We start from the raw sequence: 5,713 nt of genomic DNA, 5'->3' as shown, positions 1-5,713 counted from the left end.
TGCTTGGATGCCTTCTAAAACAACTTCCGTGTCATCAGCAAATTGCACACCTGTAACCATTTCTGAATTATTTTGGGGTAAATGAATCCCCACTCGGTTGTACTGTAACCAACACAGTAACGCCTGCGCGACAAACAAGTATAGCAACGGTGCCAACGGACATCCCTGTCGCACACCCGCTGTAAGAGCAACTTCACGGGAAAAAAAACCATTTACTACCGCTTTCGACGCTGTATCGGATAACAGAATTTGCTGGTGGTCGCGCTTCGCGCGTATTTGTAGAGCCGTACTGTGTACCAGCTACTACACTGTCCCCCTTGTAATGATATTGCATCCTATATGTCATTGTCTTGTCAAAACGTCATTGTCTTTTTAAAACGTCATTGTCTTGGCAAAACGACAGGCGAAGATTCTCAGCGCTGAGCTATGGCGAGGTCCCCGTGCACGTGAGAGTCATGGAACGGGGACCCCAAAACGAACGGCGCAAGGCCTCACACGGGGAACGTAAACCCTCCCCGTCAAAATCGCAACAATTTGCATTTTTGTTTGGTACTTTTTCAGCAGCTCCAAAACGTTCTGATGCTGTAAAAGCTGCAAGCTTATTAGGTGTAATGATAAACGACGGTTCAAAACGTACTCCCCGAACCGTTCCTTCTCTGTAATCCATACCCCGGTGCTGTCCTCCACTATAAAGAAATGTTATTCAAGTATACTGGGCCGTAGTTGTGCTGTCATGTATAGCGGTATCAACAATTACTTGCCCGTAGCCCAGAAGCCATCGAAAACAAAACCTGCCCTTAAGAAGACAGAAATAGTAGCGAAGGCACAGAAAGAAACTGCGGAAAACGCCGCCACCAAAGAACATGTGCCCTTGCTCCACATGCAGCCTGATCAAGACGAAGATCCCTAGAAGAGTATTTCTATACTAATCGTATACATGATGATGTGAATGCCGTGGGTGAGGAGGATGCATCATCGGGTGAGGGTTCGGACATTGATAAGGATGATGGGCCTGACGGCCCGAACTCCCGCCAGCTAGTGACGGAGGTATAATTTAAGTTCATCCACCAAACCGTCGCATCATCGGGGCGCTAGGGCGCCTGACAGCTGCACGGGCGGGGTCTGGTGACACTCGGGCGCTGGAACCTGGGTTGGGCGATGTCGGAATCTGGACGCGCGCTTGGGGCCGTGGCCTTGTGAGGGTATTTGGGGGCTGTCCGAAAAAATCAGCCCGAACGCTTGACTTTGGGCCGGGGCGCTAGGGTGCCTGACAGCTGCACGGGTGGGGTCTGGTGACACTCGGGCGCTGGAACCTGGGTTGGGCGATGTCGGAATCTGGACGCGCGCTTGGGGCCGTGGCCTTGTGAGGGTATTTGGGGGCTGTCCGAAAAAAGTCAGCCCGAACGCTTGACTTTGGGCCGGGGCGCTAGGGTGCCTGACAGCTGCACGGGTGGGGTCTGGTGACACTCGGGCGCTGGAACCTGGGTTGGGCGATGTCGGAATCTGGACGCGCGCTTGGGGCCGTGGCCTTGTGAGGGTATTTGGGGGCTGTATGCAAAAAATCAGCCCGAACGGCTGCATTCCAGTTGCATTCATGATTGCCGTACTCAGCCTCAGGTGTGATCCCTGGCCAGGCCATGTGGTCAGTCAAGGTCATGCATTCCCCAACCATGCTGTTTGAAATGTTCACAGCTTCTTGTAAATAAACAGGCAACTCACCAGCGAGATGTACCTGTGGCATATCAACACTCATTTCATGCACACACACGCAGCAGGATCATCCAGTATGCACCCATTCAGTATCCCATCACTCTCCCCAAACAGGAAGTCCTAGATTAACCCTCAGTTCACTTGGTCTGATTCCTGTTAGACCCCCCACGCTGTCTCTGTAGCAAAGCCGCGAGCTTGGCGCCCCTTCCCAGGCGTTGGCTCTGGCCGCCCCTGTTCCCCCGCTGGCCACCCCCTGTTGCTTGCTCGGCCCCCTTGGTTGGCTGCTTGCCGCCCCTGGTGGGCTGCCGGCGTGTCGATCACTGATGTCCCAGACAACATTCGAGTCCTGAAGGCAGTCCACTGCGGTGGTTCGGATGCTGAACTGCTTCCGGCAGGTTCCGCATTAGTGAACGGGAACCTCCAATTCAATAGGCTGGTCCCACGTCACCACGGTGATCGGACAAGACAGTGGTTTGCCGGAGCTCTCAGCCCGGCACGTAGGGCAGGTACTGATGTCCGCTGTGGCGACTGCATTCCTGAACGTGACCCCCGCCTGATGAAGCAGATTCTTACGTGATGTAACGGTTTTGTGGACGAACTAAAAGTATACCTCTACCACTAGCTGGCGGGAGTTCGCGTCCTCACTGAGGATCATGGGCCTGGCAGGCCCATCATCCTCATCGGTGTCCGAACCCTCACCTGATGATGCATCCTCCTCACCCACGGCATTCACATCATCATGTATACGATTAGTATAGAAATACTCTTCTAAGGGACCTTCGTCTTGACCAGGCTGCATGTGGAGCAAGGGCACATGTTCATTGGTGGCGGCGTTTTCCGCAGTTTCTTTCTGTGCCTTCGCTACTATTTCTGGTCTTCATAAGGGCAAATTTTGTTTTCGATGGCTTCTGGGCTACGGGCAAGTAATTGTTGATACCGCTATACATGACAGCACAACTACGGCCCAGTATACTTGAATAACATTTCTTTATAGTGGAGGACAGCACCGGGGTATGGATTACAGAGAAGGAACGGTTCGGGGAGTACGTTTTGAACCTTCGTTCATCATTACACCTAATAAGCTTGCAGCTTTTACAGCATCAGAACGTTTTGGAGCTGCTGAAAAAGTACCAAACAAAAATGCAAATTGTTGCGATTTTGACGGGGAGGGTTTACGTTCCCCGTGTGAGGCCTTGCGCCGTTCGTTTTGGGGTCCCCGTTCCATGACTCTCACGTGCACGGGGACCTCGCCATAGCTCTCAGCGCTATGAACGCAAGGGGTCTGCTCTTCCCAACGCAAATCGCCGTTCACTCTGAACTGCGACGCGCGGCAGAACCGTCAGCGAAGGAGCCCAGCAACTGCTTACACGAGAATATGTCATAATTCACACACCCATGTTGCAGTGGGCCGCCTGTTCGCGAAACATTTGCAACATGGGCTAACCTATATTCACTGATATTGCTATCGGTCACATTTCCGTTTAATTCACATCAAACTGCTACAAACCGTCGTCAACGCTTCAGTGCAATGGTCAGTCACCGTGATAACTTTGAATTCTGTCAAGTCAGGCGCGCCGTAGGCTCCGTGTGCGAGCGCAGCACCAACGTACGGGAAAAAAACATGTCGCTTGTGCTTATATACCAGAGGTACAGGTTCAGGAGTGTTGATCGCGCTCCACTTCCCCGCACCACCTATCAGTGATTCACCGCCCACGCTCGTCTTGCTCTCTCACATTCAAAACCAGGAAAAAAACATTACACGGTTTGCATCACGGTTCATGTCCAACAACGATAAGGTTATACGTCCAACAACACTCATGCGTGCACATGATCTGTTCTCTAAAACCTTGCCACTAGCTCTTGGCAGGCACGTGAAGTACACTTAAATAATAAAATCCACGCCTAGAGCCGAGCCACATGGGAGCAAGGCTCCGCGTCCGTCATGGACCTCGCACCTGCCATCCAAACGGCGTTATCCCTAGCAAGGTCGCTAAAACCAACATTTAAAGAATGAAACATCCGAAAACCCTCCAAAAAAAGGAAAATTTTCCCCCACCCATCCCACACAAAACCCACAATAAGAGCTCACGAGCATCTGCAACAGAGTCGATGAAAAAATCCTGCACATCCAGTAACGCCGCTGTCCCCCGGTCCCGCCCTGTCTCCCCCGCCGGCTCAACCCCAGGACCTCGCAACGATCCCGGCCGTGGGCGCCACGCTGCGCTCTCGGCCCCAGGGCCGGCCCGTCCAGCCCCGCCCTCCCTAAGAGTCAGGGATTTGCCGGGGCCCGGCCAAACTTTCCTGGCTTTGGTCAGCACAGCGCCGGTCTCGTAGCGGCGGCAGCACACATACGTGCATTTGGCCGCCCATGCGCCTGACAGTGCACACGCAGTTTGACGACACCAACAACACTCTCCGACCCTCGTCCCGAAACTCAAGCACTACGTCGATATGCGGCCCCGTTACGAGAACTTCCGTAGGCCCTTCGCCGTCCTCAACGCGGCAACCAAGCGGCATGGTGAATTTGACGCCGCGGTACGTCTCCGTGGCGGATGTCGGCTGCGGAGGTTGTAACGGACTGACTCCCTCCACCGCTCCAGATGCTTTATGAGGGCTGCAATCTGCGATGCCGTCAGTTCCTGACGAAGCTGCTGGTGACCATCGCAACCGCATGGTCTCCATTAGCAGCTGGAACTGTTCCCGCTGCCTTTGCAGCGCCTCTTCGTGTTGTTGCCGTGCTAAATACAAGACGCTGGCAGTGGTGGATGCAGCCTGGGTAACGTTTGCCAGAGCGTCGATGAAGGAGCTGCTCGATGAGCTGTCGGCGGCAGACGAACTGCTCCCGGACGAACTAGATACTGTTGATCTGGTAGGTTTATTGACATCTTTATCGTCTGATATCATTTCGCCGGCGTTTTTATTATCAGCGGTTGTGAAGCTAGTCGTGCCGCCTGCGCTGATGCAGCGTCGAAGAGGTGCTGGCTCATTAGCTTCTTGACGCCCGGGCAAGCTTTGCTGTTGTCGGAATAAACTCCTGGCCACAGGCGGCTTAGAGGTCTTGGAATGTCGCGTTCCAATAATGCCTGCCAGCAGCGACTTCGAGTCGTTCTTCCTGTTGGTAACCCCGGCGTTCTGGCTTTTTCCATCGTCATTCCCAAGGCTCACTGACACGGTCGATTTTCCAAATGGCAGCACCGGCGATGTGCCTTCTTTCGCAGGCCGCTGTAAGAAAGCGGAAATCATTGAGAAGACAATTATAAGGTATCCCTGATGTTAAGATGCAAATTCAAGCTTGGAATTTTCAAGGTTTAGATCTGTGCGCGCGGCTTACGCGCCCATCCGCCCACCTGTTTAATCGTTGCCGTTCCAACCACAACTACCTCAACCGCATATTGACCATCTGCATGGGCCTCCGAATCACAGTTGTTGACAGGAAGAATTCTATTGCCTCGCATTTCTTGGACCGGCGGAAGAAGCGGTTACAGCACGAAGATGTCGAGGCCTACTTAGATTGGTTTATCAGTTTCGGGAACGTTATTGGGTCACTGAACATGTAGAATTCCAAGGCACCTCTACTTTAAGATGCCGACAATGAATGACGAAGGCGATAGTCGTGAGCTTCCACAGCTACAGCTCAAAGCGTAGCTGCTAACCATAGTGTTATTTGGAACAGGCGAACATGTTCACGTGCAATAACGCCTTGTTTATTTAGGTGGCAACGTCAATGAGTGGAAAGCGTCAGAGTTTGGGCATCTACATATGTGACCCAGCAACCGTACGACGGTTAACTCCGTGTCGTGCATTAGTCTTAAATCATCCGCCTTAGCAAAACATAAAACCGACTAGGTAGTCTGCATTTGATCCTGCATTCGACAAAAAGCTGCATGCCATGCGCACCTAACCATACCAACCGCGTAAACCCTGCTGCTGTAAGACGGCCAGTCCGCAACCAAGTAACACAGCCAAGCCCGCAAGCTTGCCTTTCCTCAACCCAGCCCAACTT

This window comes from Volvox carteri, assembly GCF_000143455.1.
Source record: "Volvox carteri f. nagariensis unplaced genomic scaffold VOLCAscaffold_1, whole genome shotgun sequence".
NCBI lineage: Eukaryota > Viridiplantae > Chlorophyta > Chlorophyceae > Chlamydomonadales > Volvocaceae > Volvox > Volvox carteri.
Note: the sequence above shows the minus strand (reverse complement) of the source record.